At 43.6% G+C, this 23,335-nt stretch overlaps 1 long non-coding RNA gene across 1 annotated transcript in view; it reads right to left on the bottom strand.

Moving 5' to 3' along the window:
• The window catches only part of LOC114888772, a 63,596-nt gene that overhangs the window by 20,207 nt on the left and 20,054 nt on the right, over nucleotides 1–23,335 (bottom strand). Inside the window, exon 4 of the long non-coding RNA XR_003791878.1 lies at nucleotides 15,234–15,315. This is a non-coding gene — a long non-coding RNA (uncharacterized LOC114888772). The remainder of the gene's footprint in view (nucleotides 1–15,233; nucleotides 15,316–23,335) is intronic.

The raw sequence follows: 23,335 nt of genomic DNA, 5'->3' as shown, positions 1-23,335 counted from the left end.
CTATTCAGCCATAGAAAGGAATGAAATATTGCCATTTGCAGGAACACGGATGGACCTAGAGAGTATTTTACTTAGTGAAATAAGTCAGAAAGACAAATACTATATGATATCACTCATATGTGGAATCTAAGAAGTAATATAAATGAATCCCTATAAACAACAGAAACAGACCTATGGATATAGAAAACAAACTGATGGTTACCAAAGGGGAGAGGGAGGCAAGGAGGGACAAATTAGGAGCATGGGATTAACAGATACAAACTATTATACATAAAATAGATAAGCAACAGGGATTTACTGTATAGCATAAGGAATTATATTCAATATTTTGTAATATTCTGTAATGGAATAGAACCCTTAAAAATAGATATAGATATAGATATATCTGAGTCACTTTGCTGTACACCTAAAACTAACACAATATTGTAAATCAACTATACTTCAATTTTAAAAAAAAGTTGAACTCATAGAAACAAAGAATAGAATGGTGTTTGCTAGGGGCTGGGGGTTGCAACAAAAGGGGAGAGGTTAGTAAAAGGGTGCACACTTTCAGTTATACGGTGAATAAGGTCTGAAGATCTAAAGTATAACATGGTGACTATAGTTGATAACGCTGCACTGTATAATTGAAATTTACTAAGAGAATAGAACTTAAGTATTTGCACCAAAATAAATAAATAAATGGTAAATATGTGAGACGATGGAAGTGTTAACTCAATTGTGGGAATCACTTCACAATGTACATGCATAGTCAAATCATCACAGTGTACACTTTAAATCTATTACAACTTTATTTATCAATTATACTTCAATAAAGCTGAAAAAAATATTTGGGAGCCAAAGTACTCTTATGGAGGTTAGCCACTTCCATATCCTCTGATATATCTTATTGAGCCCAACATCCTCTCATTTGTTTACTAAATATGGCATGCTAGATTTTTTTCTTCATGCCAAAAACAATCCATGTCTGTTGCAGAAAACATAAGTAATGTGGATAAACAAAAAAGAAGAAAAATAATATGAAAATCTCCCAAAATTCTACCACCCAGAGATGTTACCTTTTTGTACATTTCCTTTCTATGTAACCAGGGAGGAGACCTACAGTGCGTACTCCTTCTAAAGGAATTTCTCCTCTTATAGCCCCTGTTGCTAATGCTGCCTTAGTTTATACCATGTAACCCCATCCCATAGGTCACTGGGATTAGACACCCTGCCTGTATTAGTCAGGGTTTAGTCAGGAAAGCAGAGGCCAGCCTCGGTTTTTCAAACCAAATAAAGGAAATTGGTTCCACAGGAAATGGAAAAGCTGAGAAGCCAAACACAGGATGGTAAGGCAACTGGAGGTTAGCAACAGCCAGAAGTTAAGTGCTGCCCTAGGGCTGAAGGGATGGCAGGAGAAGGAGGTTTTATCAGAGCACAGAGGTTGGGGCCAGTCAGAAGGAGCCAGAACCAAGGAGGGGGATTTCCAGGGAGCTGGAACCACAGAGGCAGGGTCTGTTTGGGGTGGGGGGGAACAAAAGACTTCATAGGAGAGAAGGAAAAGAGAAAGAGGGAAATATCCCAGCCTTTCCACTTCTCCTATTCTCCGATCATCTGTCACTGTCTCCCCTTGGCCAAACTTACACAGAAGGTTCTGGGCTACGGAGACTGGGGAAAGATGGGGGACAGGATAAGAGAAGGGGGCTGGGAGTGAGCACAAATAGGCAACTGGCCAGCAATTGTCTAAGAGCAACCAATCAACTGGCTAGCCACACTACATCACCTATGTAGTATTCTCACCAAAAAGGTTTAAGCTGAATCTGCTCATGAGGAAATAATCAGGCAAATCCAAACTGAAAGACATTGTGCAAAACAACTGGCCTAGACTCTCCAAAAATTCAATGTCATAAAGATGAAATACAGGGACTTCCCTGGTGGTCCGGTGGGTAAGAATCCATGCTCCCAATGCAGGAGGCCAGGGTTCGATCCCTAGTTGGGGAACTAGATCTCGCATGGCGCAACTAAGAGTTCACATGCCACAACTAAGAGTCTGCATACTGCAACTAAAAGATCCCGTGTGCTGCAACGAAGAGCCGGTGCAGGAAAATAAATAAATAAATATTTTTTAAAAATATATGAAAAACAGCCAGAGAACTTGTCTAAATTAAAGGGCACTAGGGAGACATGACAACAAATTTCTACGTGTGATCATAATTTGAATATTGGATCCAAAAAAGTCATATATAAAGGACAATATTGGGGCAATTGTGGAAATATTAATATGGACAGTACATTAGATTATAGCTGTATATAATTGTTCAATTTCTTGAGAATGCTCATTTGATTGTGGTTATGTAAGAGAATGCCCTTGTTCTCAGAAGATATATACCAAAGTATTTAAAGACAAAATGCTATGATGTCTTAAACTAACTGCATACGTTCATGCATAGAGAAAGTGTGATCCAGCAAATGTGGCAAATGTTAAAATTGGTGACTCTAAGTGAAGGGTATATAGGCATTCAGTGTATTAGTCATGCAACTATTCTGAAACAATGTTTTCAAACTAAAAACTTGAGAAAAAAAACAGGCTTGGACCAGTGGCATGAGGTGAAAAGATGAACTGAACCAAACAGTTCTTATTAATTTGAACTTAAAAACGAGTCTGCTAGTTGGCAATAAAGTTGTAGGTGACAGAAAAACATGGGTGGAGTTAAGGCAACAACAAACTAAAATTATATGCAAATCAAAATTACGTGGTGGGAGGAAAACTTTGTTTGCAAAAATAGCTGCCAAGTATTCTTCCCACCTCTGTAAGCACGCCACGTCCCCCATCAGGAGGTGAAGTCTATTTCTCCTCCCCATGATATGAACTTTCTTTGACCAACAAAATGTAACAGAAATGACATGGTGCCAGTTCTGGACCTGGTGCTTAAGGGGCCTGACAGCTTCTGCTTTACTTCTTCTGGAGCCTTAAGTCACCATGTAAAGAAGCCCTGCTGGAGAGATTGGTCCAGCCAGCCCCTCGCTGTTCTGGACACCTTAGCTGAGAAGCCACACATGTGAGTGAAGCCATCAGCACCCTCCAGCCCCAGTCAAGCTGACCCGGCCAACACTTGATGGAGCAGGGATGAGCTGTTCCTGCCAATCCCTTCCCAAATCACAGCATCATGAGCCAATAAATAAATGGTGATTGTTGTTTTAAGCCAAAGAATTTGGGGGAGGTTTACTAGATAGCCAATAGGGAGCAGAGCAGACAGACAGGGACACAGAGATGCCTGTAGAGAGAGTGAAAAACTACCTGAGTTTTATCATTCCAGTTCATTCCACACGTAGACTCAAAACAACCCCAACTCCTTTCTTGAGTTAAATTAAGCAGGGGTGGGGGAGAGATGGATTGGGAGTTTGGGATTAGCAGATGCAAACTGTTATAATGGTCCTACTGTATAGCACAGGGAACTATATTCAATATCCTGTGATAAACCATAATGAAAAAGAATGTATATATACATATAACTGAATCATTTTGCTGTACAGCAGAAATTAACACAACAATATAAATCAACTATACTTCAATAAAATAAATTTTTTAAAAAATGAATAAATTAAGCAGGTCTCTGTTCCCTGTAACAGAAAGAGCCAGACACAAGTGTCCCCTCCTGTTTTTTCTCTTTGCAGGTGTTTTCATTTTTCAAAGATTCTGGAAGAACATTTCTTAGTTCTGCTTGTCTGCATTCATTTCCTTATTTATTGAGTAACAGCACCTGATTTTTTTCAATGGTTTGCTGTGAAATGCATCATACAAACAAAAAGGGGAATAAAATCATTTGTGCAACTTAAATGTAATAATAGGGTAAACAGTCATCCACTGTACCATTTTTCTAGATTCCACATATATGTGTTAGTATACAATATTTGTTTTTCTCTTTCTGACTTAACTTCACTCTGTACAGATGAACCGGTTTGCAAGGCAGAAACAGAGACATAGATGTAGAGAACAAATGTTGGACACCAAGGGGGGGAGGGGGGGTGGGATGAACTGGAAGATTGGGATTGACATACATACACTAATATGTACAAAATAGATAACTAATAAGAACCTGCTGTATAAAAAAATAATACAATAAAATTCAAAAACAAAAAAAGCAATCATCCACTAATTTTGAGATATAAAACACAGCCAGTCCTTCCAAGGCCTCTGTTTACACCTCAGTTGCAGTCTTTTTTCTACCCACCCCAGCGCTAACCACTGTGATGACTTTCGTGTTGATTTTCACTTTTCACTGTTGACTTTCACTTTTCCTTTTTAGTTTTCCACCTAGATATGCCTCCCTAAATATTACTGAGTTTTGAAAATCTGAGTAGTAAGCACCAAACAAGGAGGGTAAGGAAAGGGTGACGCTGGCACTGTAGAAGGAGAAGATAAGCTGAACTGTCTCTGGGTCACTGCCTGGCTTCAGCTTCCCTGAGCATTTATAAGAGCCTTTTATGGGAAAATCACTGAGTAACATGATGAGTAACACTGGGCATCGGGCTCAGCACAGCTGAGACATGTGGCAGCACCACAGCATGGGCCAGCTTTTAGGTGTTTGGCCAGGATACAGTCAGAGGGAGAGGCTGTTCTGTATTTTCTGTTCACCAGGACTTGCCCTCCAGCTCCTAGAAGAGGTCTAAGCGGAGCATTTAGAGACACTATCCACAGCAGATCAGGCAGCAGGTCATCCAGGAGTGATCAGCATATTGACAAACTTCAGAGGAAAATGTGGGTCAGACTCTCTGGACATTTTATCCTTGATTTAAAAGTCTGCATGATGGTGGTGGGGCGAATGGTGGTGTCAGCCCTCAATTCATCTCTCTCTCGGGTCGCATTGCTTCAGTCTGAATTTGTTTCCTTCTGCATCCAGTGCACAGCTGTCATCCGGGAATCTCCCATTACCCTCGCCCTGAGGATTCCCTTCACCTTTCTCCTGTGTCAGATTCCTATTTATTGTATGTCATGCCTTCCTCTTGGTTTATTCTCTTGTTCAGAAAGCACAGTAAGGGGCTTCCCTGGTGGCACAGTGGTTAAGAATCCGCCTGCCAATGTAGGAGACACAGGTTCGAGCCCTGGTCCGGGAAGATCCCACAAGCCGCGGAGCAACTAAGCCTGTGCACCACAGCTACGGAGCCTGCGCTCTAGAGCCCGCAAACCACAACTACTGAGCCCACGCGCCACAACTACTGAAGCCCGTGCACCTAGAGTCCATGCTCCGCAACAAGGGAAGCCACCGCAATGAGAAGCCCATGCACCGCAACAAAGAGTAGCCCCCGCTCGCCGCAACTAGAGAAAGCCCATGCGCAGCAACAAAGACCCAATGCAGCCAAAAATAAATAAATAAATATTTTTTAAAAAAGGTACAGTAAGGACTTCCCTGGTGGTGCAGTGGTTAAGAATCCACCTGCCAATGCAGAGGACACAGGTTTGATCCTTGGTCCGGGAAGATCCCACGTGCTGCAGAGCAACTAAGCCCGTGAGCCACAGCTACTGAGCCTGCGCTCTAGAGCCCACGAGCCACAACTACTGAGCCCACGTGCCACAACTACTGAAGCCCGCACGTCTAGAGACCGTGCTCCACAACAAGAAAAGCCACCACAATGAGAAGCCCAAGCACCGCAATAAAAAGTAGACCCCGCTCACCACAACTACAGGAAACCCGCGGGCAGCAACGAAGGCCCAACGTAGCCAAAAATTAATTTAAAAAAAAAACACAGCCTTCAGTAGCTTCTTCAGAAAGGATGCATAGGAGGGAAATGCTTTGAAATGTTGCACACTTGAAAATGTCTTTATTTACCCTCAGAGTTGATTGATAATTTAGCTGGGTGGAGAATTCTAGGTTGGAAATCATTCTGCTTCAGAATTTTGAGGGCATTGCTCTTTTGTCTTCTTGCTTCCAGTGTTATTCACTGAAGAATGAAAAGTCAAATCTGATTCCTAATCTCCATCTCTCTTTTTCTCTCTCAAAGATTTTTTAAATCTCTTTGCCCCCATGTTCTGAAATTTCATGATGATGTGTCTTGGTGGGTCTCTTTTCATCCTTTTTTCTGGGCATTTGAAGGACCCCTCAATCTGGAAACCATGTCCTTGAGCTTGGTAAATTTTTCTGTATTGTTTTACTGATGACTGCTTCCCCTAAATCTTCTCTGTTCTCTCTGTCTGGAACTCTATTATTCAGATATTGAACCTCTCAGACTTACTGTTTTAATCTTCTCATCTTTTCTCTCCTATTTTCCATCTCTTCATCTTCTTCAGGATTTCCTCAAGTTTACCTTCCAACTCTTCTATTACATTTTTTGGGCCTCCTATCCTGCTTTAACTTTTAAGGGCTTTCTTTTTTCTCTTAATATTTATAATTATATCATCCTGTTCTTATAACACGAGTGCAATATATTCTCTTACCTTTATGAGTATATTAGTGATAGATTTTTGAAGTCTTCACATCCCTGTATCCTGAGTGGTTGTTTTGTTTCACTTTGTTTTTCTTTTGTCTTGGGCTCTATCTTCAATGTCAGAAGCAGCATCTGATTCTTTTGGGAGGAAATGCCTCCACCCATATTTTCAGTCCATGCAGGTGGACTCACCATTTGCTAATTCTTTTGTCATGCATAATATACGTAACCTGCCTGGGCTTTAGTTTCTTCATCAGTTAAATGAGGATGATGACAGAATCCATTTTATTGGAGTTGTCAAGAGGATTAAGTGAAATAACACAGAGGACACTGATTTTGAGTCCTTTTCAGGCTTGGGGAGGCTAAATTGCCCAAGGTTACACATCTAATCACAGAAAATTTAGACTCAGATTCATGATTTACACATAATTAGCACTCAATAAATTTTAGCTATCTAAACCACTATTAAGGTGGCACTCACACCACCTCTCAGCTGAAGAAGAGGAGTACGTGACCCAAGCCTGGCCAAAGAGATTCAGCATTGGGATTTTTGCTGGAATGATTTGAAAGGAAAGACTCTATTTTTGTTAGACTTTCGCATTGGTAAAACATAATCCCAGAGCTGCTACTAGCCCTCTGTGATGGTTAATTTTACATGTCAACTTGACTTGGGCCACAGGATGCCCAGATAGCTGGTTGACCCTTATTTCTGGGTAGTCTGTGAAAGTGTTTCCAGAAGAGACTAGCATTTGAATCAGTGGGCTGAGTAAAGCAGATGGCCCTCCCCACTGTGGGTGGGCCTTATCCAATCCGTTGAGGCTGAATAGAGCAAAAAGGTACAAAGAGGTTGAATTTGCTCTCTGCCTATTTAAAGTCCTGTCCTCAAGCACTCCTACTTCTCAAGCCTTCAGACTCAGACTAGAATCTATGCCATCTGGTCTCCAGCTCTCAGGCCTCTGATACACCATCAGTTCTCTTTGGTCTCCAGCTTACAGATGGCAGATCATGGGACTTCTCAGCCTCAATAATCATAGGAGCCAATACCTTATAATAAATCTCTTTTTAGTATTTATATTCATATATAATTTATAACAATATATAACTTAAGGTTTCCTAATTTACACAGACAGAGATCTGGGGAACGTGGAGGAATGGACACTAAGGGTGTGGGATAATGGTGGAAGGAACATAAAATTGGATCAGGTCAAATTTACTGATACGGGCTTGCTAGGCAGAGATTCTGCATTTAGTTTGCAGCTTGGGAAGTTAGAACAGTTTGGTTGGTTGGTTGGCTGAAACACGGGCCAAAAGGTGGCCCACAGTGGGTGAACTGGAAATGATGAACCTGCCTTGGTTTAATGTCGAGGAAAGGATTCAAAGCATTAGGGAGATTGGAATGTTACAGGGCATTTGTCATTTAAGGCCTACTCACCCACTCTGGGAGGGTCTGGAAGACAGTGAGAAGGAAGTTTGTGAGGGGAGCCCCAGCAGCCTGGAGGAGCTCTGAGATTGCTCTTCTCTGTAGGCCAGACCTCCCAGTGGGAACTGCAGCCACTGAATTGGGAACCCTAAATGTGATGGGAGTAACTGGATCCCAGGATGGTGGAGGCCAAGTGGTAGCACTCAACCACCCAAAGGCGAGATGGGCTTGGCTACCATAATGGATAGCAGAGTCAAAGTATTAATAGAAGAGTCTGACTCTCATAGACCTAGGTGGCTAGTTGATGGTGGTGTTCCAGAAGTGAAATAGATAGGAAGCCTACTAAATGCTTACTTGATCTATATGAGCAAAAAAATTCCAGGTCTGGTGAACAAAAGTCTAACTGGAATAATGGTCCCACAGTCAATTCCCAGACTTGAGCCAGTTTACAGACCCAGAACCCGTTGAATGAAGGGGAGGCCAGTCCCCTTGAGGAAGGACCCTCGTATGCTGCCAAAAATTTATGCTGTTGATCTTTCTCTCAGCCTTCCCCCAAAGGGACCTTCAGCCTTTGCCAGAGTAATTGTGCGTTGGTGGAAAGGAAATAATCAGACCTTTCAGGGACTTCTGGACACTGGCTCTGAACTGAAATTAATGCCAGGAGACCCAAAATGTCACTGTGATCCACCAGTCAGAGGAGAGCCTGATGTAAGTCAGGAGATCAATGGAGTTTTAGCTCAGGTCTGTCTCATAGAGGGCCCAGTGGGTCCTTGAACCCACCTTGTAGCTATTTCCTCAGTTCCAGAATGTGTAATTGGAATAAATATACTCAGCAGCTAGCAGAATCCCCCCATTAGTTCCCTGACCTATGGAGTGAGAGCTATTAGGGTGGGAAAGGCCAAGTGGAAGGCACTAGAGCTGCCTCTACATAGGAAAACAATAGTAAACCAAAAGCAGTACTGCATTCCTGGAGGTATCGCAGGGATTAGTGCCACCATCAAGGACATAAAGGATAAAGGGGTGTTAATTCCCACCATATTGCCATTCAACTTGCCTTTCTGGTCTGTGCAGAAGATAGATGGGTCTTAAAGAATAATAATGGATTATCACAAGCTTAACCAGGTGCTGTTTCCACTAGCAGTTACTGTACCAGATGTGGTTTCATTGCTTGAGCAAAGTACTGTGTTGGCCAAAAAGTTCCTTTGGTTTTAAAGTAAGAATAAGACATTTTTCATTTTCACCAAGAGCTGTATTGAACAATGTATTCACTGTTTTGTTCCACTACCTTCTGCCATTTTTCAGGCAACTTTATAATTCCCTCTTCCTAAAACTTTTTATTTCTTTGAGCAAAGAACTGGCCAGGTGCCTTTTATAGTCTTCCAGGGAATTGAAATTTTTTCCATGAAGAGAATTTTGTAAAGACCAAAATAAATGGAAATCCGAAGGTGCAATGTCTGGTGAATACGGCGGATGAATCAGAACTTACCAGCTAAGCTGTATCAGTTTTTGTCTGGTTATCAAAGAAACATGTGGTCTTGCGTTATCCTGATGGAAGATTACGCGTTTTCTGTTGACTAATTCCGGACGCTTTTCATCAAGTGCTGCTTTCAGTCAGTCTAGTTGGGAGCAGTACTTGTTGGAATTAATCGTTTCGTTTTCTGGAAAGAGCTCATGATAGAGGACTCCCTTCCGACCCCACCATATACACAACATCACCTTCTTTGGATGAAGACCAGCCTTTGGTGTGGTTAGTGGTGGTTCATTTCGCTTGCGCCACGATCTCTTCCATTCCACATTATTGTACAGTAACCACTTTTCATCACCCATCACAATTTGTTTTCATTATGTGTAAGGAGAGAATCACATGCAGAAATACGGTCAAGGAGGTTTTTTTCGCTTAACTTATGTGGAACCCAAACATCAAAGCAATGAACATAACCAAGCTGGTGCAAGTGATTTTCAGCGCTTGATTTGAATATTTTGAGTATGTCAGCTATCTTCCGTGCGGTATAACGTTGATTATTCTCAATTAATGTCTCAATTTGATTGCTAGCAACTTCAACTGGTCTACCCGACCATGGAGCTTTGCCCAGCGAGAAATCTCCAGCACGAAACTTAGCAAACCACTTTTGACAAGTTTGATCAGTCACAGCACCCTCCCCATACACTGCACAAATCTTTTTTTGCATTTCAGTTGCGTTTTTACCTTCCTTGAAATAATAAAGCATAATATGCCGAAAATGTTGCTTTTTCTCTTCCATCTTCAATATTAAAATGGCTATACAAAAATTCACCAAATTTAATGTTTTTTTTTAAAAATGCATGCTGATATGATAGCTTTCATAATACAATCTAACAACATTGTTTCCAATGAAGTTAAAGACAACTAAGTGCTACTACAGCCATCTTACGGAAAAGACCGAATGAACCTTTTGGCCAACCCAATAACACATCTCTTGGCACCTCGCATGCAGCTACTGATCTGGCAAACGCCTTTTTCTCCACCCTGTCAAGCAGTCTGCTTTCAGCTGTCAAAGCCAACAACAGACCTTTCCGATGCTACCTCAGGGATACACCAACTCTCCAGCCCAATGTCATAATTTAGTTCTCAGGAATCTTGATCACCTTTCTCTCCCACAAAGCTATCACTATGGTCCACTGCATTGATGACATTAATCTAATCAGACCTAGTGGGCAAGAAGTAGCAACTACTCTAGATTTGATAAGACATTTGCATGCCAGAAGGTGGGAAATAAATCCAACAAAAATTCAGGGACCTTCCACCTCAGTGAAATTTCGAGGGGTCCAGGGGTAAGGGGCATGTCAAGATATTCCTTCTTGACATGCGATGCTGTTTGGAGCATTTGACAGCCCCCTATAGGTGAACTGCAGTGCAGGCCCTTAGGATTTTGGAGCAAAGCCCTGCCATCCCCTCCAGATAACTACTCTCCTTTTGAGAAACAGCTCTTGGCCTGCTACTGGGCCTTAGCAGAGACTGAACACTTGACCAAGGACTCCCAAGTTACCATGTGACCTGAACTGCCCACCATGAACTGGGCGTTACCTGACCCACCAAGGCACATAGTGCATGGCAGCGCTCCATCATCAAATGGAAGTGACATATACATGATGAGGCCTGAGCAGGCCCTGAAAGCACAAGTAAATTACATGAAGATGTGGCCCGAAGGTCCATGGTCCCCACTCCTGCTGCCCCTTCTCTCTCCCATCCTGCACCTATGGCCTCATGGGGAGTTCTCCATGGCAGCTGACAGAGAAAGAGAAGACTCTGGTCTGGTTTACAGATGGTTCTAGAAGCACAATATGCAGGCACCACCCAAAACTGGACAGCTGTAGCACCATAGGCCCTTTGGGGACATCCCTGAAGGACAGTGGTGTGGAAAGAACTTCAGTGCACCTGGCTGTTCACTTTGCTTGGAAGGAGAAATGGCCAGACACGTGATTATATACTGATTTATGTGTCCAGTGGTTTGGCTGGATGGTTAGGGACTCAGAAGGTACATGATTGGAAAATTGGTGATGAGGAAATGTGGTGAAGAGATATATGGGCAAAAAACCATGACAGTATTTGTGTCCCATGTGAATGCTCACCGAAGGGTAAGCTCAGCAGAAGAAGATTTTAATAATGAAGCGGAAAGGATGACCCATCCTGTGGATGCCAGTCTCTTTCCACAGCCAGCCCAGTCATCACCACTTGGCTCATGAATGAAGCAGCCATGGTGGCAGGGGTGAAGGCAATGCACAGGCTCAGCAACACGCACTTCCACTCCCCAAGGCCAACCTGGCTGTGGCCACTGCTGAGTGCCCAACCTGCCAGCAGCAGAGGCCAACACCTAGTCGTCGATACAGCACCATCCCCGAGGCGTCGATACAGCACCATCCCCGAGGCGTCGATACAGCACCATCCCCGAGGCGTCGATACAGCACCATCCCCGAGGCGTCGATACAGCACCATCCCCGAGGTGATCTGCTAGCTACTTTCCGGCCTGTTGACTATACTGGACAACTTCCATCACGGAAGGAGTACCATTTTGTTCTTCCTAGAATAGACACTTACTCTGGATACAGATTTGCCTTCCCTGCACACAGTGCTTCTGCAAGAACTACCATCAGTGGATTTGCAGAATACCTTATCCACTCCCATGGTATTCCACACTGAAATGCTTGACCAAGAACTCACTTCACACATTAAAAAAAAAAAAAAAGAACTTCACAGCAAAAGAAGTTCAACAATGAGCCCACACTCATGGAATGTACTAGTCTTAACATGCTCTCCACCATCCTGAGGCAGCTGGTTGGATGGAACAGTGGAACGGCTCTGTGAAGACTCAGTTACAGTGCCAGCTAGGTGGCAATACCTCTCAGGTTCTCCAGGAGGCTGTATATGCTCTGGATCAGTGTCCAATATACAGTGCTGTTTCTCCCATAGCCAGGATTCACGGATCCAGGAATTGGGGTGGAAATGGGAGTGGTACCACTCACTCTAACCCCTAATGACCCACTAGCAAAGTTTTAGCTTCCTTTTCCTGTGACCTTATGCTCTGCTGGCCTACAGGTCTTAGTTCCAGAAGGAGGAATGCTTCCACTAAGAGATATAACAATGATTCCAATGAGCTGGAAGTTAAGAGAGCCACCCGGCCACTTTGGGCATCTCATGACTGAATCAACAGGCAAAGAAGGGAGTTACTATGCTAGCTGGAGTGATTGATCCTGGCTGCCAAGAGGAAATTGGACTATCCACGATGGAGGTAAGGAAGAATATGTGTGGAATACAGGAGATCCCTTAGACATCTCTTAGTATTACTGTGTCCTAAGATTAAGGTCAATGGAAAAGTACAATCCAACCCAGGCATGACTACTAATGGTGCAGACCCTTCAGAAATGAAGGTTTGGTCATCCTACAAGTAAAGAATGATGATGACCATCTCAGGTGCTTCTTGAAGGCAAAGGGAATACAGAATGGGTAGCGGGAGAAAGTAGTTATAAATACCAGCCACGTGGCCAGTTAGAGAAATGAGGATTGTAACTGTCATAGAGGATTTCCTCCTTATTTTGTTATGATTGTGTGGGAGTATCTTTGTCTTCTTTCCTCTCTTATTTCCTTATCATGCAACATAAGACGTATTCACTTTAAATCATAATATTTAAGTATTGTTAATTCTACATCATACTGTTTAAGTTAGAGGGTAACAAGGACAGTAAACATCACTGAAGGACTTTACCTCCCCTTCTGAGGAAGGGGCTAGTGCATTTTCAGTTGTATGGACAGTTGTGTTGTGTCAGGTGGAATTAAGCCTTTGTGTTTTTTTTGTTTTTTTTGCGGTACGCGGGCCTCTCACTGTTGTGACCTCTTCCGTTGCGGAGCACAGGCTCCGGACGCGCAGGCTCAGCGGCCATGGCTCACGGGCCCAGCCGCTCCGCGGCATGTGGGATATTCCCGGACCGGGGCACGAACCCGCGTCCCCTGCAGCGGCAGGGGGACTCTCAACCACTGCGCCACCAGGGAAGCCCAACCTTTGTTATTCTTTACTTGGAGATTAGTATGGTTTAAGGAGATATGTATGAGTGTCAACTTGACAGGGGGTGGACTTGTGATGGTTAATTTTATGTGTCAACTTGACTGGGCAACAGGGGTGCACAGATAACTGGCTAAAAATTATTTCTGGGTGTGCCTGAAGGTGTTCCAAGAAGAGATTAGCATTTGAATTAGTGGACTGAGTAAAGAAGACAGCCCTCCCCAGCGTGGGTGGACCTATCAAATCCATTGAGAGCTGAATAGAACAAAAAGGTGGAGGAAGGCTGAGTCCACTCTCTACCTGACAACTTGAGTTTGGACATCAATCTTTTACTCTCAGCACTCCTGGTTCTCAGGCCTCAGACTCAGCCTAGAATCTACACCATCAGCTTTCCGGGTCCCCTTGGCTCTGTTTCTCTGGAAGACACTGACTAATACACCCTCTTTAACAGCTCTCATGGAGAGTCTATGTGAAAGTAAAACCAACACAAAATACAAATTAAGAGATGGAAATAGATTTCTCGTGATGATCCATGAGTGCCTGGACCCAACTTGCCTGATGTATTACACGCCCTGACTTTCTAGTACTATGAATCAGTACATTCCTTTTCTTTCTCTTCAGCCACTTTTAGTTCAGTTTTCATCACTTGCAAAGACAAATTGCAATACAATGAGAACATACCATTCTGAACCTATGTATTTCACTTAATGTATCGTTATCATATTTTCATATGATTAAAACTATTCTCCAACATTATTTTGTTTGGTATTATAGTTTATTTTTATCAAGCCCATAGTGGTGAACAGATACATTGTTATTCATTTTTCAATATTATAGATAACATTGATATTAATACCCTCATAGCTAAATGTTTGTGCCTATCATGATTGTTTCCTGAAAATAAATTCCTAGAACTGGAACTTCTGGGCCAAAAGTTATGGAGGATATTAAGACTTTGTTACATATAGTAAAAGTGACCCCTTGAAAGGTGATGCCAATTTATTCTCACACCAGAAACATATGGGAATGCCTATTTCCTCCATCCACTGCCTACAGTGGGTAGGATCTTTCTTAAAATCTCTGCTAAGTTAATCACATACACACAAAAGTGATATCTCATTTTACTCTGCATTTCTTTACTGAGTTGCCTGCCTTGTATAGATTTTTCAATATTGTGCTAGATTAAGTTTGTTAACATTTAGGAATCCTGCATCTATATTCTGAAATTGGTTCTTCTGGTATTCTATTTTCTCAGGCTTATCAGGCTTTTCTCTAGCTTTATAAAATAAGAAATACAGAGGTTTGAAGACGGACAAACCTGAGATGGAGTCTAAATTCCATGATTAGATGTATAACTTTGGGCAATTTAATCTTCCTAACCCTGAATAGGGGTGCCCACTGGGAAAGGAGCCAATTAAACCTCACAGAACCTGGAAAGGCTCAGCCCTTGGAGACTCTAGGTACCACAAAAACAGCAGGTGAGACATGAGGTTAAAATTAGGAGGTGCTTGGACATGTGTTACTGAGGGATCAGACCACTACTACCTTCCCTCATGTTCCATATTTGCAGGCTGGCACCTTCTGTATAAGAGACGGGAAGTTTACCTTATGAAGAAATGAGATGCTCCAGATTTGGGGAGACCAGGTAGAGTAGAGGAAGTGGGGTGAGGGATGGGACTGAACATAGGGAGATTAAGTGAAACTTAACACTGAACGGTGGGGACCCCAGTCCTTCCCCAACCAGCTCCTCGAATTGTGAGCAGCTCATAACAAAGCAGGAGACGGGGCAGTTTCTGCAGAAGGAAACTGCTTCAGAGGAAAGCCCTCTCTGCTCTAACACTTAAGGGTATTCCCAATAACAGAGCCCTTTCACTTACCAGTTTCCCTGTGTGAGGTCCATGTGTCCACAACCCTGCCCACGTACTCAGAGCTTCCAGTCAGAGTTATAATGCTGCACACCTGTGTGAAGAGATAGCCAAAAAACATAAGACATTTGAAGAGAAAACAAATACGAGAATTTTTACTTTTTATTATAACATTTTTATTATAACATCTTAATTATATATATTGTATATAATTATATAACATAAATGTATTATAACTCATTCTTTTAACTTTACTATAATTTATATTACGACACTATAACAAAAAGAAATAGTCAACTGAAATAATTTAGGGGGAGAGGAGATGCAGAATAAACCCTTTAAAACACCCCTCTTTATTTTTTAAATTAATTAATTAATTTTATTTATTTTTAGCTGCGTTGGGTCTTCGTTGCTGCGCACGGGCTTTCTCTAGTTGCGGCAAGCGGGGGCCACTCTTCATCGCGGTGCGCGGGCCTCTCACTATCGCGGCCTCTCTTGTTGCAGAGCACAGGCTCCAGACGCGCAGGCTCAGTAGTTGTGGCGCACGGGCTTAGTTGCTCCGCGGCATGTGGGATCTTCCCGGACCAGGGCTCGAACCCGTGTCCCCTGCATTGACAGGCAGATTCTCAACCACTGCGCCACCAGGGAAGCCCCTAAAACACCCTTCTTGACAGAGGTGAACACTTGTCCCCTTCTCCTGATATTTCTTTGATGAGGAAGAAAGTTAATCCATGCAAAAATGACATATCTCATTGGTAATTATGGGAAGATTAAAAGGGAACCCTTGACTCAGCTCCACCATTTTTTTCTTCTTGGGAGCCAGTGGGCCTACAGGGACCATGAGTTCTCCATCACTGCCCTCCAAACTTTTAGTTGTACAGAGAAGGGTGGAAGACTCAGTTTAGGACTGTGTTCTGATTACTATTGCTTTATAACAAGTTAACCCAAGGGAACTATACTCAGTTTTGTTTTGGTTTTTTTTGGCCACACCACGTGGCTTGTGAGATCTTTGACCAGGGATCGAACCTGGGTCCTTGGCAGTGAGAGCACAGGGTCCTAAACACTGGACCGCCAGGGAGTTCCCTATACTCAATATCTTATAATAACTTGCAATGAAGAAGAACCTGAAAAAATATATATATATAACTGAATCACTTTGCTGTATACTTGAAACTAACACAGAATTGTAAATTTACTATACTTCAATAAAAATAAATAAATCGAATAAATATGAATATAAAGATGTGTATATGTATGTATGTATATATATAACAAGTTAACCCAAAACGTAAAGGCTTAAAACAAACATTTTCTTTTGCTCCCAGATTCTGTGGGTCAGAGATCCAGACGGGGCCAGCAGAAAAGGCCCATTTCCGCTGCATGACCCCTGGGGCCTCTGCTGGGAAGGCTCCAGGGCTGGAAGGCCTGACTGCTGGAGGCTGGATTCACATGGAGGCGCCTTTACTTCCATGTCTGGTGTATAAGGCTGACTGTCTGCTGAGACCTCCGCTTGGAGCTATTGATCGTAGCACCTACACGTAACCTCTCACTATGGCCTGGGCTCAGACTTCTTACCTTACAGCTCAGGGCTCCAAAACCAAGTGTTTGGCAAACAAGGTAGAAGCTGCAAGCATTTATTCTTGGCCTCAGGATTCACACATTCGTCATTTCCATCACACTCTATTGATTACAAGGGAGTTACAAACCCGCCGAGGTTTGGGGCAAGGGAAAGACATAGACCCGCACCTTCCAAAGGATAGTCTCACAGAATTTCTGGGTATCTTCTAAAACTGCCTCAGGGCATAATCTTAAAGACCGTAACATCTGATGCAAGGGACAAAAACATTAAAGAAATAAATGAGGAGGGGCTTCCCTGGTGGCGCAGTGGTTAAGAATCGCCTACCAATACAGGGGACAAGGGTTCGAGCCCTGGTCTGGGAAGATCCCACTTGCCGTGGAGCAACTAAGCCCGTGCACCACAACTACTGAGCCTGCGCTCTAGAGCCCAAGAGCCACAACTACTGAGCCCGCGTGCCACAACTACTGAAGCCCGTGCGCCTACAGCACGCGCTCCACAACAAGAGAAGCCACCGCAATGAAAAGCCCGCGCACCGCAACAAAGACCCAACGCAGCCAAAAATAAGTAAATAAATATTTTAAAAAAAGAAAGAGGGCTTCCCTGGTGGCGCAGTGGTTGAGAGTCCGCCTGCCGATGCAGGGGACACGGGTTTGTGCCCCGGTCTGGGAAGATCCCACATGCCGTGGAGCGGCTGGACCCATGAGCCATGGCCACTGAGCCTGCGCGTCCGGAGCCTCTGCTCCGCAACGGGAGAGGCCACAACAGTGAGAGGCCCGTGTACCGCAAAAAAAAAAAAAAGGACTTACTCCTTTATAAAATAAATCACTGAATACACATATAGTGTTGACGCTGTGGCCTGAGCAGGAGTTGTGACATTTTTGGAACATGAATCAGTGAAACCTTCATGATGTTACCGGCTTTACATGCCACTTTTTGATGTTGGGTGGAGATCACAAAACTGCTCACAGATTAGTGCTTTAGAGTGGATTTGTGTAAGAGAGATTTAGAAAACCGCACTCAAAATACACCCCCCAAAACATACTGGTTAACTATTGTCACTGCCCACAAAAATGTTTCCAGATGCCAGGAACTATGGGAAAGATAACAAATATTACTATGAAATTAACATAAACTAGTTGGCCAGTGGACAGGTGCTCTCTACCTAGTGATGAAAAGATTTGGAATATTATCTGTGAACAAATACAATTGGAATGGGAGAGGCCACATCCCAAAAAAGGAGACCTACTCATTTTTTTATTGAAGTATGGTTTATTTACAATGTTGTGTTAATTTCTGCTGTACAGCAAAGTGATTCAGTTAAACATACATATATTCTTTTCCATTACGGTTTAATTACAGGATATTGAATATAGTTCCCTGTGCTATGCAGTAGGGCCTTGTTGTTTATCCATCCTATATATACTAGTTTGCATCTGTTAACCCCAAACTCCTAATCCTTCTGTCCCCCACGCCCCCACCCCCTTGGCAGCCACAAGTCTGTTCTCTATGTCTGTAGTCTATTTCTGTTTCGTAGATATGTTCATTTGTAAGAAGACCTACTTTAAAGTAGTTCCTCTAGGACAGCTGGTGGACAGAACTGCCTTGCCACCCCTCCTAAGCTTAGCAGGCAGGCACCAGGGCAAAACCTCACCACCGCCACGCCCCCTCCAAAAACAAAAAACAAAAAACCCACCACAGTTGTCCAGAAAAAAAAAAAAAATTTCTACTTCCAGTTATATATAAGGGGGAAAAAAGAAATATTAAATAGTGAGCCAAAGTGAAAATATAAGGCCAGTCACTGGGCAGTCTTCCCATACCCAAATGCAGTGGCTTTTAAACTAACAGACTCACCCAGAGAGGTTCTAGAAATAGGGAAAAGGCCAGGAGATGCCAGGCTCCCGCCCCTGAGAGGAGAAGGTCCCAGCAATTAAGAAAAGAGTACCATCTGGAAAAGGACCCTAGGAAGATAGTGAGAAATCCACATCCAAACTCACACAGATCCTGGGCTGCCTGGGGAGAACACCGCTCACAGGCTGGCACATTGTTTTAAGTCACTATCTCTTAGACCCAGATCACAGGCACCCAGGTGCTCCAGCCTACAGACTGTGTCACTGTCTTACCCCTTGCATTTTCCAGGATTCTTTATATCCATGTAACAGAAAGTCAGTTCAAAGTGGTTTTTAAAAAAGAAAAATCTCTCTTTGTGACTTCCCTGGTGGCACAGCGGTTAAGAATCCGCCTGCCAGTGCAGGGGACACAGGTTCGAGCCCTGGTCCGAGAAGATCCCACATGCCACGGAGCAACTAAGCCCATGCGCCACAACTACTGAAGCCCATGCCCTAGAGCCCATGCACCACAACAAAGAGTAGCCAGCCCCCGGTTGCCACAAGTAGAGAAAGCCCGCGTGCAGCAACAAAGACCCAACGCAGCCAAAAAAAAGGAAATGACAGGACTTCCCTGGCGGTCCAGTGTTTAGGACTCCATGCTTCCACTGCAGGGGGCATGGGTTTGATCCATGGTCGGGGAACTAAGATCCCACATGCTGCGTGGTGCGGCCAAAAAGATAAAAAAGGAAAAGACATTGATGACATTGATTCGTTCCTGTAATTTGAAAAGTCAGGAGCAGTCATGTGGCTGGATCAAGGGGTTCAAACAGTATCATCAGGTCTCAGTCTCTCTCTCTCCCTCCACGACCCAGCTTTGCTTTCCTCCATGTTGGCTTTATTCTCTGTTAGGGTTTCTCTAAGTGGAGCGCACTGCAGTCAACAGGCCTATAGTCTACAAGCTTGGGAGCCACGGTGGAAACACAGAGACTTCATTCTCTGTATTTCCATCCAAGTCCCAGAAGTAAGCATCTTTGGCTCTGATTGGCCCAGCTTGAGCCATGTGTCCACCTCTTAACCAATCACTGTCCAAGAGGATATGATACTCTCCTTGACTGGTGTTCAATGGGTCACTTATCAGTAGACAAGGATCAAAATCATTAGGCAACCTGAGATTCACCAGCAATCCATAGTTGATTAAGGGCAACAACAGTCAACACACACACACACACACACACAAAACACACACCCAGGAATCTCTGGCAGACTGAGCAGACTTTCAGATTTTGCTCTCCTCAAGATAATAATGACAAGTACTAACCCATTACACTTAAAAAGCTTCCCTGAGGAGTCTGGAGTTATTATGAGCTAATATATGTAAAAAAGCACTTAGAAGAATGACTGGCCCAAAGTAAATACTACAGAACTGTTAACTGTCATCGTGGAAGAAGGATCCTGGAGACGGAAAAACATCCTAATAGGCAGGGTGGAGGTAAAGAATAGTTTAATCTAAATATTGAAAGGAGGGACTTCCGTGGTGGTCCAGTGGTTGAGACTCCACACTTCCACCACAGGGGGCACAGGTTCGATCCCTGGTCTGGGAATAGGATTCCCTGGTCCGGGAATAGGATCCTGCATGCCATGCAGTGGTGTGGCCAAAAAAAAAAAAAAAAAAAAAATTGAAAGGGGTGTAACCTAATTTTGTAACAAACTGGTAAAACAGGATATATTGGTTAAACTACTTTTTGCTTCTTTGATCAGAGTTTAAGAATCACAAGACTGTTTTAAAATACCTTTTTGGTCATCGCTACTGGGGGATTTGGTAGAGAATAAATACACAATACTGATTACAAGACGATGAACTGATAGATGCTGGTGTCCACCCTCCTACAGCAAACTTAACCCATAATGGAAATGAATCTGAAAAATACACACACACACCCCTGAATCACTTTGCTGTATACCTGAAACTAACACAACATTGTAAATCAACTATAGTCCAATTTTTTAAAAAAAGAATAAATAAAATAATGGATGATTAAGAAAAAATGTCAAATGGCTCCTGGGTGTGCATGGGGCAATCAGCACAGATCCCCAGAAAGGCTCAGAAATTAGAGTACCAATGATCCCTGAAGACAGGGGTGTAGGTAAGACTGAACACAGTAAGACTGACTGAAAATCTGTATGAGAAGCAAGCAAACGGCCCCCATTAATCCTGGGTTGGGTATGAGGGTACTGGGGGTCAAGTTAGCCAGAGAGCAATTTCTGGTGGCAGAAACAACTGCAAAAACTTTTCAGCGGACTTCCCTGTTGGCACAATGGTTGAGTCCACCTGCCAATGCAGGGGACATGGGTTCGAGCCCTGGTCCGGGAAGATCCCACATGCCATGGAGCAACTAAGCCCGTGTGCCACAACTACTGAGCCTGTGCTCTAGAGCCCGTGAACTACAACTACTGAGCTAGTGTGCCACAGCTACTGAAGCCCACGCCTAGAGCCTGTGGTCCGCAACAAGAGAAACCACCGCAATGAGAAGGCTGTGCACCACAACAAAGAGTAGCCCCCGCCCCCCGCAACTAGAGAAAGCTGGTGCTCAGCAACAAAGACCCATCGCAGCCAAAAATAATAAATAAATAAATTTATTAAAAAAATTTTTTTCAGAATATATGTAGATGCCTAGTAGTAAGTCTTACAACTGATCCTGTCTTTAAAATTTTAATATTTTGTTGATTGTGGATTTTTTGCATTAATTTTTATTTTTTCAAATATTTCATTAAAATACTATTTACCTTGATTACCGGGTTTTGGAGTGCACCTTAAATGCTGCACCCAAGGTACATGCCTCACTCACCTCACCCTAGTCCCTGCCCTGGCTACCGCCTTTTCAAACCCTCAGTACAAATCTGTTACATGGAACAGCTTTGGGTTAGTGATCACTTTATTTATTTATTTGTGTGCTTATGTATTTGGCTGCACCGTGTCTTAATTGCAGCATGCAGGATCTTTTAGTTAGGGCACGTGGGATCTATTCCCTGACCAGGTATGGTACCCAGGCCCCCTGCACTGGGAGCGCAGAGTCTTAAGCACTGGACCACCGGGGAAGTCCCTAGTGATCGCTTTTTTTTTTTTTTTTTTTGCGGTACGCGGGCCCCTCATGTTGTGGCCTCTCCCGTTGCGGAGCACAGGCTCCGGACGCGCAGGCTCAGCGGCCATGGCTCACGGGCCCAGCCGCTCCGCGGCACGTGGGATCTTCCCGGACCGGGGCACAAACCCGTGTCCCCTGCATCGGCAGGCGGACTCTCAACCACTGCGCCACCAGGGAAGCCCGTGATTGCTTTTAAATATGGTTCAGCACAGGGTAGAGCAAAGAGCTTCATCAGCAGTAGATAAGACATGAAAATTATCTGGTAATCAGTGTGATTAAGAGATCTGAATACTACAGGATTATAAGGTAAATGTTAGAACAAAGAGTTTAGGCTGGTTTAGGGATGTTGGCAGGGATCCCACAGAAGGAGTAGAATTTGTGTATCCCTTGTACCCTCTGATGAACCCCACAACTCATTTGTCCCTTAACCTTTGTTTCTCTAAGATGGAGTGAGAAGTCCGAGACTCCATGGGTCTGGCCTTGCAGTTCAGTCCTGAAAAGAGAGGCCAGAGGTTGGAGATTGGATCCCTGAGAAACAGAGATTAGCAGTGGGGTCTGCAGGAAGGCCCAGGATTAACCTCTCAACCTCTTTACAGAAATGTTGAGAAGAGCCAGCTTCAGAACAAGTAAATCCAAGTAGTTTCAGGATGTCAATCTCATGGAAAGGGAATCTAGGAGGCCTTTCTTAACACCACGTTTACATAATATGCTAACTGGTAACATACAAGTGTGGGTCCATACCTGTTCTACCACTGATGTTGGGGCGATAAGAACGAGGGAGGGGCTCACGTCAGCCTCTGCCAGATGGAGCCTCAGAATAATGTTCTGGATGATTCCAACCTTTGATTTGTCTTGTATCAGCAACCAAGCAGAGTACTGCTAGGGAAATCACACCCCAAGTCATGTCTCTCTACCTTTTTTTCTATGATTGCCCCTTTACAAAGCCTTTAAGACACCTTTATTTCCTGATTGCTTTCTGCCCCTACTACATGAGATTTTAATACCTTGGTGTATCTGTTTGTGTATGTGGCCCTTCGAAGGGCCACACACCATTGTAATGTCTACAGTGTTGTGGCCCCACCCCCTGTGAGCAACCATGATCTACAGCCAGTTCCTCCCCACGTTTTCTGGATTTTATTTCTTCCCTCGGGGTCTTCCCCTCAACACTTAACAATCCCATTCTCCGGCATCTCAACTTCTACCTCTCATGGTGCCTACTGGTCACCCATCTCCAGCCATGGCCCCCTCTCTGTTCCCTTCCCGGCCTTATTTCTCGAAGGGCACACCACACTCTGATCTGCATTCTGCCTCTGTCTCTCTACTGAACCTGTTCTCCATAATATCATAAATGAACTCTGCGCCCCTCCCACACACATACTCTTCCACCCAGCAATCGCATGTAAAAGAAATCTTACCAGCACCTGCCTAGGAAATACCAAAACTGAATGCTGTGTTTCACCACAACTCTTTCTAACCAGCCAAAGATTTTAAATGGTTATGAATATTGAGTAACACTGCTATGCCCAATCCTTAGTGAACCTAACTTAAGACTCTCTTGGAATGATGGGA

Source organism: Monodon monoceros, unplaced genomic scaffold (assembly GCF_005190385.1).
Source record: "Monodon monoceros isolate NGI ecotype Baffin Bay Population unplaced genomic scaffold, NGI_Narwhal_1 Super_Scaffold_9, whole genome shotgun sequence".
NCBI lineage: Eukaryota > Metazoa > Chordata > Mammalia > Artiodactyla > Monodontidae > Monodon > Monodon monoceros.
The sequence above is the reverse complement of the archived record's forward strand: the minus strand, read 5'-3'. Positions and strand labels throughout refer to the sequence as shown.